The sequence below is a fragment of the Haemorhous mexicanus genome, chromosome 16, assembly GCF_027477595.1.
Source record: "Haemorhous mexicanus isolate bHaeMex1 chromosome 16, bHaeMex1.pri, whole genome shotgun sequence".
NCBI lineage: Eukaryota > Metazoa > Chordata > Aves > Passeriformes > Fringillidae > Haemorhous > Haemorhous mexicanus.
Genome location: NC_082356.1, coordinates 6,719,614 through 6,733,782, shown reverse-complemented (window position 1 = coordinate 6,733,782; position 14,169 = coordinate 6,719,614). Strand labels below are relative to the sequence as shown.

Genomic DNA, 14,169 nt, shown 5'->3' with positions numbered 1-14,169 from the left:
TTTATGGCTCTTGCCATGCAGTCATCAAGTCTGCTGGATTCCCTGTTTCTTACTTTATGTTTGAAGGAAATTAAGCTCTTTCCATAGCTTTTCTAACACCGCCTCAGTTGCCTCCATACTAGAATGACAACACTCAGAATATTTCTTCATACTGTCAACCATAGAGGTTTTCAGAATCTGAGAGTCTGTCAGCCCTGGGAAGATGACTTCAAGTAGCATTCTAGATCTGCTTTTAGTAGATCTCAAAAGAAATTGTGTGGAATATCCCTGTGTCTGTCAAGTAACCACAATGCTCTGTAAAAACAGTTGCTTTAAGCATCAGGTATCCAGACAGTCTTTCTAGAGACTGTCCAGGAGGTTCTCAGGTTCTTCTGAAGTGCACAGGAAAAGCAAGAATAGATATGATTTTGCAGAAGAAATTGTCCTTTTCTCCCTTCCCCCGACTAAAATCATTACCAGCCACTTGGACATGCTTCCCCCTCTGTGCTATTCTAGTGTGCATTGCTGCATGGAAGGGCAAAGATCTGAGACACGGGATTGAAGGGAACGGAATACAAAGTCGAGCCACTTGGACAGACAGATCAGAGCCTTTGCTTCTCCCTCCACTTCAAGGCTGAACACTCCTTCTTTCTGTGCAATCATCTCACTGTTTTAATTGAAGTGCATGATTTTAGACACTTATGGGAAGTGTCGAGAGCCTGGGTTCCCCCCCGGCCGCGCCTTCCTTGTGCAGGAGCAGCCCGGAGCTGGGGCCGAGGCCCCGGCGATATCGAGCGCTGCCGCTGTGGCCCTTCACGTTGCGGGCCCCGGAGCGGATTCCTCCCCCTCCGGCCGGGCACCGAGGGGGCACCAGGGCTGGAAGGAGCGGGGACCGAGGCCCGCCCGGCGTCACCGCCCCCGGCCCGGCCCCGACAATCGGGTGCTGCGGTTGCCGGGGAACCGCGGGCGCGGCCACAGCGGCTGTGACGGCGCCGCCGCCTCAGTTGCCGCAGAGCGCGCTCCGGGCTGGTTGTTCGCAGCCTGGGCTCGTGCAACGGCTGCACTCAGCGATTCGCTCGGGGACTTTTTCACAGAGATTGTCTCTGCCAGCGAGCCCTGGACTCGCAGGGCATTGGTCTCTGCCAGCGAGGAGTCCTCAATTTCATTTGAAGGTAAAGATTGATTGTGCTTTTTGGTTTTGTCCCATCTGTGCTCTGAAAGAGAATTCCAAAGGGAAACAGAGGATGGGATAATGTGCAGCTGAATAGATGAACGATATATGGTCTACTGATGGTGCTTTTTTTCCACTGAAGAAATGCAGAATTTCCTAAATGTAGTAGTCTATAGGCATTTTTTTCCCCTATAGTGATGACTTAAACTGCTTAAAGGTGAATGAGTTCTACTCAGGTGTCTGTGGGTTGTTATGGTCTGGTTCTTAAAATTATTAGGGAGATGCTCCTGAATTAAGGTGCAAACAGGACCATATGCCAAAGTCAATTGTCTGGATTTGATGTAACAGCAAATGTGAGGAAGAGAGAGAGAGAGAAATAGAGAAGGGAGTTGGGGAGGGGGAGAGAAAGAGAGTGACAGATGAAATAGAAAGTAGAAAGTATCACCATTGCATGGATCTCACTGGCATAGCATGAAATACTCTTCTGGTCTTCTCTGTGGTGAGGTGTCACAAAAGATGAGACTCCAATGGATTCATGCAGATTTGGGCAAGGTGGGACTGCCCAGGTTCCTGCCTGGGGTGGGGCAAGTTGGACTCTGTCTCTTGCTACTTTCAAATAAGATAAAATCTTTAGCACCAGTATATCCTTTTGAGCCTGCTGTGAATTGGGTTGTGGATTTTCAGATCTGTTGTGTTCCTTTGCATGCCCTGCAGTCACCTGGTGCAAGGCCTCAGGAATGGCTCTGGGGGCACTCTGGAGGTCTTTGATGGGTTCTGACACCCCGTCAGCTGCCCCTGATGGGAATGTCCCCTGGATGTGGCCTTCTGGGGCTGGGGGGTTTTAGAGCTGAGCCAGTTTGTCTGAGGGAGGATGGGTGTCCACTGCCCCTTACCAGAGGTTGTGCCACAAGCCCAAAATTTCCTCTTTCCCCCTATGTTGATGGGAGGTTTGTGTGCAAAGCTGGCCTCAGCAGATGAGTCTGTAGCTATGACTTCCCCAGCCTGAAGGCAGAGAGAGCTGATTTTCAGGACAGCTGCTGGGTTTGGCCTGGTTGTGGATACATTTTTCTCAATTAGCCTTGTTTAGTTCTCCCCAGACCTGAGCTAGGAGGACAATAGTGTCTCCTTGATCTTGTCTCAAGTTCCCTTAGGTGGCTTAACTCACAGTCCCAAGTTCGAATAAGGAGGCATTTTCAGGGAGGGGTGGGCTTCAGTGGTGGCAGCTTCTTTATTCAGTTTTGTCAGAATGGGCAAAAAGTCCTTCCTAACAAGATTTAAGCCATTAGCCATAACATTCCAGTCTCTCCCAAGTCTTGTGAAGAGCAGCTGAGGGAGCAGGGGTGCTTTAGCCTGAAGAAGAGGAGGCCCACTCTGGCTATTTTTAAGTAATATTTAAGCTATAGCTTTGTCTGTTCCAACTATTATTAATGTCCAGCTTTTGAGCTCCAGGTTTCAGTACAATCCATCTTTGAATTTCACAGGGAAGCCATATAGATCAAATAAAGTCCAACTAGAGGCCTAACAATACTAGCTACTTATGCCAAACAAGCACTCAGCTACTTTCAAATCATATCAAATTGTTTAGCACCAGTATATGCCTTGAAACTGCCTTGAACTGGGTTGTGGATTTTCAGAGTTCCATTGTGTCTCCTTCCAGTTTTGTTGAGGCACTGTCTCCCTCTGTGACATCATCCCTTGGAGATGGCGTCTGGATTGCCCAAGAAGACACCACCACCTCGTCTTTTGCTGAGGGAAAGGCTGAAGCCAAACACTGTGAGTGGCCACTGGGGCTGTGTTAAGGCTGGCACCTGCCCTGGTGTCCCTGCTCTCCCTGGCCCTGTTGTCCAGCAGCGCTGTGAAGCTGCAGAGCCCCTCCCCAGCCCTCTGTGCTGTGCTCCTGTTGCTGGGGGCTGTCCTGGTGCAGCAGGGAACACTGTGGGATGCTTCAGTTGTGTCTTGCCTGGCTGTGCCAGTGGAGCCAAGTGAAACCAATGTACAGCTGAAGCCCTGAGCAGGTGTTCTGTCCCTTTCCCTTTGCCACAGGAATTCCTTCTGTCAGACTGGGCACTCACCTGTGCTGCTCTGACCATCCTGCCCTTGGCCACCCGGGCATGTGGGGGAGGAAACCTCAAACTCTGCCCAAAGCCTTGGGAGCCATGGCTGGTCCCAGCTGGAAGAGCTTCCAAAGCAGCTGTTCTCTCCCAGCTGCTGTGTGGGCACAGATCCAGCCCTGCAGGCAGCACTGGAGCCAGGGCCACAAAGGTCCCTTTCTGTCTGGAGCTCCCTTGGCTGAAGATGCCCCAGTGCTGAGGCTCTGTCAAGGAGATCCCTCTGTTTTCTTCTGTGGAGGGCTCTGTCAGCCCAGACAGAGAAAGCAATTTAACAGGGAGAACCAAAACCTGGACACATTCCTGTGCACCTCCCTCTTGGTACAGCTTTGTTTTCTTGCATCTGTTGGACTCAGCCAGCAGCAATATCTCCTTGCTGTGAGTTCTGAGTGTTGTGCAGGGATGGAGTTCAGGCAGTTCTGAGAGCTCCTTTCCATTCTCTGGAAAGGTCGCTGCCTCAGTCCAAGGAAATGTAAGAGGAAACAAATGCCCAAAGAGCAGAAATCCCCAACCATGTCCCATCCAATCCCAGAGAAGCCAATAGGACAGAGCCATGTGGCTGGAGTGTGTGTATTGCACTCTGTATTATTAATTTACTGATGCTAAGGATTTCAGCAGGAAACTTCCAGGGCTCCCAGGACTGTCCTAGTGGCTGTGATCACAAGTTATTCACCAGTGCCACTTGTTCCAGAAAAGCCTTTCTGAACAAGCCATCTCTGAGGCTCTAGCTGGTGTATTTTTGCCTTTCAGCTGCTTCCCTCTAAGTTCCAGAGGGAGAAGACTCCCAGCAGGAAGAAGGAGGCCAGCACTGGGGGGAGTATTCTGCCCAGAATTGGCCCATTTCCAGACAGGAGTGAGACTAGTCCAAAGGTAGCCTTTTCCTGCTCTTTTCCTTTCTGTTGAACATGAAGTTTGAAGGGGGTGTGTGCTTGTGACAGGCTTGCCTCCAGCAAAACAGCTCAGTTTCCAGGTGCTGTTGTCATTGCAAACTGCTGGAAGGGGTGGACTGGGAGTCCTGGTGTGCACTAAGCAACACAAATAACTTCTGCTGGAGCTGCTGGGCTGTGCTGGAGTGTAGCTGCCATTGCTAATGGGGGAAGGCTGGGGGCACAAAGGCACAACATTGCCATTTGCCATTCTCCTGCTGAGAGAGCCTCCTCTAGCTTTGGTGTGGTCACTATGTGGTCACTATGTGGTCACTTTGGCTTGGGATCACAGGATTCCCTCCAGAGTGGCAGTGTTGGCCTTTGAAGGCCAAGGATGTGCAGGAATTACTTCAGATTTAGCAAAACAAATTGCATTCCTGCTTTGGGCTGGAAGAATGTGTTGGACCCTGACGGGGTGTTAGATTTTGCAGGCCGCCAGATGTGCAGGGGACTGGCCCTGGGCAGAGAGCAATGGATGTGCTTTATCAGGATCAGTGCCTACTTAGAGGTGTGTTTAAAGCTGCTTTTCTGGCAGGATGGGCTCAGTAGAAAGCACAGTCCAAAGGGGTAGGTGACCAAGGTGGGCTGTTGAGCAGGAAATTGGCAGCAGGAGACATGGAACAAAGTGGTTAAGGATTGTCCTGGAGAGGGGCATTGGGAACACCTCAGGGAAGGGCACAACTAAGGGCCAGTGTGCTGCAGCCATTCCCTTCAGCAGAGTGTGTCTGCTGTGAAGTCCCATAGGAGACCTGCTTTTGACCTCCTCTGGTCCTGTGCTCTTCTTCTGATGTTTAAGTTCTAGAGCAAAAAAGATATTTGCAGTTGTGTGGGCCTGGGTTTCCCTGTCTCAGAATAAAGGACATCCCAGAATTTTTTCCCATGGAGTCTCCTGTAAATCCATGGGTTTGACTTACTCCATGAATGCTCAGTCAGTGCCCCAGAGCTCTGTGACCACATGGGCACAGGGCATTGCTTAAGGGAAGTGCTGCCTGGCATTGTGGAGAAAGAAACCTGGAGAAATAGATGCCAAAAGAGCAGCTTGGCCTGAGCCTGCTCTGTGTGGCCCAGCAGCTCTGGATCACTCAGAGCAGAGGTGGGTGAGCCACTGTTTGCCCAGTGTGGGCTGGGCAGATGTGCTCGCCCAGAGTCTGTACTTCCCTGGGGATCAGTGGAAGATTCTCCTTCATGAACCTTCCTCCCAGCAGCTGAAGCTCTCCCTGCTCTCTCTCGCCTCTCCAGCTGCCGTCAGCTGCCCCGAAACAGAGCTGGTTTGGGGTTTCCCCACCAGAGTTGGTATTTCAGAACTTCGTCGCTCCGGAGGTCTCTGAGATGGAGCTGTCTCATTAATAAGGACAAGGTAAGTGCTGGCACCTGGAGTTTTAACACTGTGCTGGAAGAGGAGAGTGCTGTCATTCCCTGAGTGTACAGCAAAGCAAGTTGTCTGCTGCAGCACATGCAGAAGAAAATGTCTCAGCACCTTGTTCTGCAAGATGCTGGAAATCTTCCTGTGCTGGGAATTGTCCCCTGATTTTGGCCCTGCATTGATGGTGTCTATCCCAAAGGAGTTTCCTTCTCTTGCAAGCTCTGGATTGAGAGGAATGTTGAGGGCTGTACAGTTCTTTCCTGCTCTCATGCTGTGCCTTGAGTCTATCCCACACCCTGTGTCTCCTTGGTTAATCTTGGCTCCTGGTAGGAGTCTCTGCCTCTCTCAGACAGTTTGGCTCCCTTTGTGCAGCTGACAGTCAAAGCTCAGGGGCTGAGTCTTCTGCACTTTGTGCTGGAATCACTTCTCATCAATGGCATTGGCACTGCAGGAAACGTGTTCTGAAAGAGCCCTGCAATCAGGCTGATGGAGCAGAAGCAGTGAGAGGCCTTTAGGTGCCACTTCAGGCTCCTGCTCAGCTTCATCCAGTTCTGCTCAGCTTTTCCAAAAGGAACAGAGTGCTCTGCTCTCCCTTTGGAGAACCACAGCAGATCCAAAGCCATGTGCTCCTGGAGGTTTCCAGCTTCACTTGAAGAAATTGGGATTGTTTTGCATTTTGCCAAGAGAGCTGAGAGGGGGGAAAAGTTGAAAAATGTCAGCAGTTGTGTTCCAGCGTAAAGAGGAAAACTTGAGACCATTGGAATTTCAGTCAGGGAATTATTTTCTCAAGGGGGGCTTGTGCCAAGTGTGGGCTGGTGGGAGGAGACAGGAGGGAATCCAAATCATCTGGTTTAGACTTTTGGAGAGCATTTTGGTGCTCAGGGGTTGATGCTCTCAGTGTGCCAGAAAATGCATGTTTGCTGTGTCTGTGAATGCCAGAGGGCAGAACCTGGCCTGCTGGCTGCAGGCAGGAATGCCCAGCAGCCCAGCCTGCCTGCACAGGCAGCAAGAAGGCCTGGAGAGCCAAGACTGGCTTTTCATCCTGGAACCACACTGTCAGTCAGTGCTGGTCATGTTTCTCCAGGCAGAAAAGGCCTTTGAAGCCCATAGTCAACAGGCAAAGCCTGTCTGTGTTGCTGTCACTTTTGGCAAGCTAATTGCTCTCATGGTTTTATGATTCTTCCTTGCTGCTTTACTGCTAATTGCAATTCTCTTTGCCATCTCCTTGTTTTAGGGGTTGTCTTGCTGTGTTCCTTCCTTCTTTTGCTTTTCAGGTTTGCTTTTCTTCCCAGTAAGGCCACAGGGCTTGGTCTCCTCTCTTGCTGCTCTGCCTGCCTGACTGTATCCCCACAACATCCTTACCCAAAGCTAGATTTGCTAGAAGGGAATTTCTTCCTTCCCCCAGGACAATGTGCTGGTTTGCTTTCAGGGAGCACATTCCCCTCTGGAACATGACAACTGCATGGCTGTGTGCAGGCAGAAGCCAGCAGGTTTTTTGGCCTTGTTGAATAGGCAGATGACTTGGTTCAGGTGCTCTGTCTCCATCCTGCTGGTGCTGACCTGCTCAGCCCTTCCTTGCCAGCAGGCACTGCCCTACTGGCCCTGGCCAAAATGCTGGAGGCAGACAGAAGGGATTCCAGTTCACCCTTGTGAAGGATGTGCCTGTGCCTGCAGAGCTGAAAGTGCTTTGGGAAGGGGCCAAGGAGGGATGTCAGCAGGGCACGGACAGGTCTCCTCTGGTCCTGTTGGCACAAGTGGCACAATGATCATTTGGTGTCTTTGCTGCAGATTCCTTGGCTGGTGAAGGTATCCATGGAGAGCTGCCCTTATTTCCAGCTGGCGTGCCCCAGGGATGTGTACCATGTGGTGCCAGCAGGCTCCTCTGCCCCTGTGCGCATCCGCTTCAGCCCCGCCGAGAACAAGGTGAGAGTGGAGGAGCCAAAGCACAGAATGATCTGCACAGCCATTGTTTTCCCTGCACTCTGGCTCCAGCCCATTGCATGCTGTGAGCTTGGCTCCAGGCCGTGGGCAGGCAGCCTGCAGCCAGTCACACCTTGGCCCCTGCTGGCAGGCACTGCAGCCAGGCCTGACAGGCTCTGCTTCCCCTCCCTGCACATCCCTGAGCATTCCCAGCGGAAGATGCAGAGGGAACAGGATGGAAATGACAGAGGGCTGTTGATAGATGTTGGGCCATCTCTAGGTCTAGGGGAAGGGGTTTCATGATGATGGAAAACACCAGAGGAACCAAGAGGTCAGAGAGCTTTCCTCCTTGCTGACTGGCACCAGCTTCCCTGCCTGCCCCTGGGCTGGAGCAAAGACGGTGCTTTTTCACCCCCTCTGCTCTCCAGCCTTGCAGCTGTGCTGTCCCAGAGCACAAGTGAGCATGGTACAGCTGCAGGGCCAGGGCAGAGGATGTGCTGTGCCTGTGAGCCCGGCCTGGCACAGGCACACTGGGCTCTGGGTGCCCTTGGTCAGCAGGAGGTTGCTGAGCTGCAGGGGACTGGGACACCTGCCTGAAGGAGCTCGTGCAGGGCAGGTACAAGCTGCAGGCAGAGCTGTGAGCCCAGGGCTTGTGGCAGTGACACTACTGGGGCTCTGTCTTCATGCCTGTCCCTGTGCTTGCTCTGTCAGCTGGCACCCATCCCGTGCCAAAGGTGCTTTTGTGGGGAGGTTTGAACAGCAGTGCTGAGGCCCTGGCAAGTCTGATCTCAGTGCTGGGATCTGGAGGGTTCATGTTCTGATCTGGAGGCTTGTTCATAGGGAAGGGTTTAGGACATGGCATGGAAGGGAGGAAACCTTGCAGGGAAACAAAGAGAGGCCCTTTCCAACAGCATCCTGCTACCTCTTGGCACTGTTCTTCTCCTGGCTTGGTTGGAGAGGCAAAGTTAGAGAGGAGTTCTGAGCCAACTGATGTTTCTACAGCAGGCCAGAGGTGCAGGATCCCTTTGGGTGCAGCTGTTTTCTCATCTTCCTTTTGCTGCTTAGAGCCAGTTGAAGACTTTGTCCTATTCTCAGACAGTTGGAATATAGAAACCTAGAGGAATGTCCTGTGTTCCCAAGCACCATGTTCTTTAGAATGAACTTAGGAATTGTTTAACAATCATTAAAATTTAGAGTAAAATTGTGGTGGCCTAGGGTATGGGTATGACCTAGTGATACAAGAGCTGAATGCCACAGAGATAGGTTTTGCAAAAGTGCCCCGGTGCCTTTAAAATGTGACATATTAGTAGAACTTAGTGCTCATTTTAGGGTGCAATAGGTAAATCGATGCCCTTGGAGCATCAATTTACCTATTGCACCCTAAAATGAACAATAAGTTTTTCTTCTGCCATGGGGATGGCACTAAATGCCCTGTGCTGAGGCAGTTTCTTTTCCTGCAGGATTATTGCCACCAGCTGGTCTGCATGACATCAAGGGAAAGGATCGTTGTGCCAATTCGGGCCATTGGTGCCCGAGCTGTCCTGGACTTCCCTGCCCAGCTGGATTTCTCCAAGTGTGCAGTCCAGGGCAGCACCCAGAAGACTCTGCTGGTGCGCAATGTCGGTACCCGGGCAGCTCGTTACCAGCTGAGCACCCAGAGGTGAGGCAGCTCATCTGTCCTTGTGCAAAACACCTTTGGGGGACAGCAGAGCTGGGAAAGAGCAGCAAAAGGAACCAGAGCATTGCAGCTGCTGGCCTGCAGCCTGGCTGGAAGGGAGCAGGATGGATGGCATCTGCTCTTGCTTTCTGTGGCCTTGGAGCTTTCTCTGTCCCAGATTTGCTGGAGGCTGCTGGAACATGTTGGTAGCTGGCTTGCACCCTCCTGAGCACAAGCAGCTTCTGAAATGCTTCCTCAGCACTGTCAGCCAAATAGACCCATTCCCTGAGAGGCCACAGGCACGTGGCTTTCCAGTGGTCCTGGAGGGGACCTCTGGCAATCATCTGAGCAAACACACTGCTCAAAGCAAGAGCAGAGTCTGGGGACTGCAAGGTGCCATTGGGAGATCTGGACCTGGCTTTAGATGCCATAGAAGGGAACAAACATATCAATGGACCTAGCTAAAAAGCAGAAGAAAACAACGTGTTTTTCAAGAAAACCCCCTCCGTCCCTTATCTTTTCTGCCTGTCAGTTGCAGTAGTGATTCATTGAGAGGATGGATCTAACAGGGTGAGAAGTGTCTTAAGGAGCAGCTCACAATGAACAGAGAAAAGGCCAAAACTGAGCTTGCCAGCCCCATCTCTTGGCAGTGGTTTTCATTTGGTTATTACAGTGTCAGGGATGTCTCCTGCACAGCTCTTCTATCGGTGGGCTCAGGGAACAGCTTAGTGCTGTTGGCTGAAATTCAGAGGAGTTGAGAGATGACTGCTACAGCAGGAACAGAAGAGTCTGGTGGGTCCAGCCCAGGGTGGGATGTAGCAGGTGAAGGGGCTGAATTGCACTCAGTTTTTTCGGCCTGAAACTGAGTCCTGGACTTGGCTGGATCCTCTTCTCCTGATAATTTGAAAAAAAGAAGACACCTTCTTTCTCAGGCAAGCCCTGAAGTCACCTCCAGGAATGTTCTTCCCATCCTGCCATCTGAGGGCAGGAGCATGTAACAGGGGGCAGGAGTGGGAAGGGAATGGAATGGAAGGGAGTGCTGAAGCCTGGCCAGGGATTCCCCTAACTGGCAACTTCTCTGTTCTGATGAAATTTCTGGCAAAAGACTAAGGGAAGAATCCTGTGCCTTGCCCCCAGCAGGCACTGATCCCCCGAGCCCCAGCAGAGAGCTGCAGCAGGGCTGGCATCAGCCCCGGGGCAGATGCAGGAGCACGTGCATTGATCTGGCTCTGGGGCTGCTGGGGCCTTGTCTTTCCTCCCCTCCCTCCAAAGTCTCACGTCCAGCCCATAAACATTGCTGGCTCAAGGCTTCTCCACCAGCCAGCAGTGATGTTCTCCCCAGTGGCAATGGGAACAGCTCAGCCCATCATTGCAGCAAGAGGTCCTTCATGAGCAGAACCTGAAGCAAGTTCATCAGCTGTCACTGCTGACATGAGCAAAGCTCAGCTTGCCAGATGTTCCCTTTGTTTTTGTGTGTGATGCATTCATCACCAAAGTCCCCAGAAGACACTTTGAAGTGACAGATTGACCAGCAGCAAAGCACCAAGGCCAGGAACTTTTGTTTGCTCAGTGGGGCTGTAGAAGAGCACAAAGCCCAGCAGCTGCTGGGCAGAAGCACTTTTCCCCTGGGCTGTCCCTGAGCATCAAAGCACAGAGTCTTGTGTTTGTCAGGCAAGAGCTCTTTACCTGGTGATCAATGCTGATTGCTCCTGGTAAATCCAAAGTGCACCAACACAGTTGCATAATTATTTCCAACACATTGCACAGAGTTTGTCCGGTGGGCCAAGCAAGCAGTTACCAGCCTGCATGACAACCCAGAGTCCCAGACTGCATTGCTGGTAAATACACAGAAACCTCCTGTTCTGTTTCCTTGATGTGCTCCTGCTGATGGTGCTTCATTGAGCTGGGATTGGACCCTTCAGACTGTAAATGGCATCCTCCTTTTGGGTCTTGTTTCCAGGTCACTGTATTGCTCTAATCTGCAGTTGCACTCTTTCAGAGTTTTGATTGCTCCTTTTCTTAGAAAAGGAAGCTCTCATTGAAATGCTGATAAAATGTGTCTTTTTGGCTAAATCAGGATGTTTTCAATGGAAAAGAAACCAAAGAACCACACTGCAACAGTAACTATTCCTTGGTCTTCAGGGAATAGTTCCTTCTCCCTGTCTGATTGCTAGGCTGTAATCTGCCAGGACAGGGAGTGCCCTAACGTTTGCATCTCCTGAGATGAGGTTCATAGGCAGCAGGAAAAGAGAAATTCCTGAGGCAGTCAGTGTCAAGTTGTCATGCAGATAGCTCTGAACCCTCTCTGTGCTCTTCAGAAACCATTCTCTGATGGGATTGGTGGCAGTGGGACCCTTGAGCCTCATTGCAGAGAGCTGGATGCAGAGTATGGGGGAGCTGAGGTCATTTTAGCCCCAGGATCTGGTGAGGGCTGGATCTCCTCAGCAGTGGCTCAGTGGCTGTTTCTGATGCTGTCTGTTCTGGCTGTCTTCTGCTGCCTGTGCTTGGTTTGCTCCCTGCTTGCCCCAGGGAGCTGCAGTGAGCTGCAGTGCAGAAGGAATCTCCTGGCCAGGTGTCCCCCCAGCCCTGCTCCCTCTCTCTGTGTTGCAGTCCTTTCTCCGTGGTGCCGGCCACAGGAGCTCTGGGCGCTGGTGACACCGTGCAGGTGACAGTGGGATTTCACCCGCGGGCCAGCGGTGACCATTGGGGCTCCCTGGCAGTGAGCTGCAGCACAGGTGAGTGCTGGGCCCTGCACGGGCACAGGACAGTTCTGCACCATGGCTCTCTGCTGTCCCATCCCCTGCATTCCCTCCAGAGGTACCTCCCCTGCTCAGCTTCACCCCAAAGCAAACTGAGAACTCCTTGGTCTTTAGGGGCTTGAGAAAGTGAATCCCCTCTAACAGGCAGAGATTTTGGACTCCTGTTGTGCTGGGAGTTGCTGAGTGGAGGAAGGAGGATCCCTGATTCTCCACTCCCATGTGGCTATGCCTGGCTGAAGTTTTATTTGATTCCTGGGCAGTGCTGTAGGTGAGGTCTCCATCAGACTCTCTCCAATGCAGTGGATTTCTTGCACACCTCTGTCCCATGTGTGTCTTCTCCCCTGGCTTGCCACAGACCCTTTTTCTCTGTGGCCCTTACACATAGATGTAGTTTCTGTCTAACAACATTTTCAGGTGCTCCAGTTCTTTTTTTTGTGACGAACCCAAACAAACTTCTCCCTGTCCCCATTTCCCAGGCTGTTCCTGCTGTTGCAAACCTCTCACATCTGTCTCCCATTTGATTTCTAGACTGAGGAATCCCATTCAGTCTTAATGGAGAAGCTGCTCTGTACTTACTCATCTTTCCTTTGTCCCTTTTTTATTTCATTTGCAATGCTCCAGCTTGGTTTTTCAGATCAGAACAATATCAAATATTTCAAGACTGATGAGGCTTTGGCTTTGGCCAGGGAGATGATGATGATGATGATGATGATTTTCATGGTGTTCATTTTGCTGTGGTTTGTCACATTGCAGAGCCAGGCTGGTTGTGTTTCCTCCCCTGTGTCCCCTCCTGCTGGGGGCTGTCACTTCACTTGTTCCTCTGGGCCTCCTTTTGCTGCCCACCTGCCCCCAGGCATATTTGCTGGTCAGCAACAAGGGATCCAAGGGATCAGGAGAGACAGAGTCTGGTGGGATGCCCAGGGAGAGTCTGGGCAAGGCAGGACTGAGCAGGGCTCCTCAGCCCTGTCACCTGAAGGACTTGGATGCAGAAATTCTGGTGATCTGAGTGGGTCACCGGAGCACGTGGACCAATCTCCCTGTCCATACTGTCACCTTGGGGCCAAATCTCCACAAACACCCTCAGAAATAAGGTGTTTAAGGAGCTGCTCAGGACATCCCCACATTCTACACACAGAGCTGTCAGGATGGGATAAATGGACTGATCCACAGAACTGCTCATTCAGCTCAAAACTGGGACACTTTCTTCTGTGCCCTGTGGTTTGCTCTGTTCCTTGTGCTTCCATCAGGCAGTGAGCTGAGCAAAGACTCCCCTTTGCTTTGTTCCAGGGGAAGAAATTATCCACACAAAGCTCCACGGAGAAGCTGTGGATGTCAACGTTGGGCTGAGCACAAGTTCCGTGGAGCTTGACAAGACTTTCATCACCATGTCAAGCCACAGAACTGTGTTCATTGAGAACAGGAGTAACATCACAGCCCACTTCCAGTGGAAGGCTTTTCCTAGTGAGGAAGAAGAGAATGAAGAGAAGAGGAGGTTGGTTTGAAAGATGCATTTCAGTGAGATCCATGGCCCAAGAGTGAAACTAACGTTTGGCCTCAGGGGGGTGTTGGTGCTTTTGAAGGGTTAAGGCCAAGCAAACTATCCCTGGCACTGGGGTGTGTGTCCCTGGCCTTCAGGAGCTCAGCACTCAGCATTCCAGTTCCATTGATACTCCAGCCAGGGATGGCATTTTGGGAAGGAAAGGTCGATTGTGATGACTGGATTTCCTCAGGTTCTCATTGGGCTCTTGTCTCTCTAATCTTCTTCCTACATGACCTGGCAACATCCCTAAACATTTCCTGAATTGCCAGCCCCTTTTTCCAAAGGTGATACACCCTCTTCTTTCCCTTAGTTCCTTCAAAAGCATGGTCCAGGAGAAGGTGACAAAGGTGCCAGAAGACCCCATGCTGTTCTCCCATGACATTTTTTCCATCGAGCCAATGGTAAGTGATAGCTGAGAACCTCATTTTCCTCCTCCTCCTCCTCTTCCACTTGCTCCTCCCAAGCACCCTGCCCCCGTCCCCCTTCCCCCGGCTGCAGTCACTGGGCAGATCCTCAGCTGGCCCCATGTGGTGGGAGGGAGGACATGGAGTTTCTGGAGTGGCTGCAGAGCTCCCTGCTCAAAGCATTTGTGCCCTGCAGGCTCAAGGCAGGGCTGGGAGCCTGACAAAGCCGAGCTCTGCTGCCAGGCTCGAGCTGCTCAAGGCACTGTGTGTGTGTCCCTGCAGTGTCACAGGGAGCAGTTATTGCAGGCAGGGGCTCCCCCAACACGTGGGGTTCAGCAGAGG

The 14,169-nt window shown here is 51.7% G+C and overlaps 1 pseudogene; it reads right to left on the bottom strand.

Annotated features, from left to right (window-relative positions):
- Window positions 1–14,169, bottom strand: part of LOC132334622 (zinc finger protein 850-like) — an 860,268-nt pseudogene that overhangs the window by 573,522 nt on the left and 272,577 nt on the right.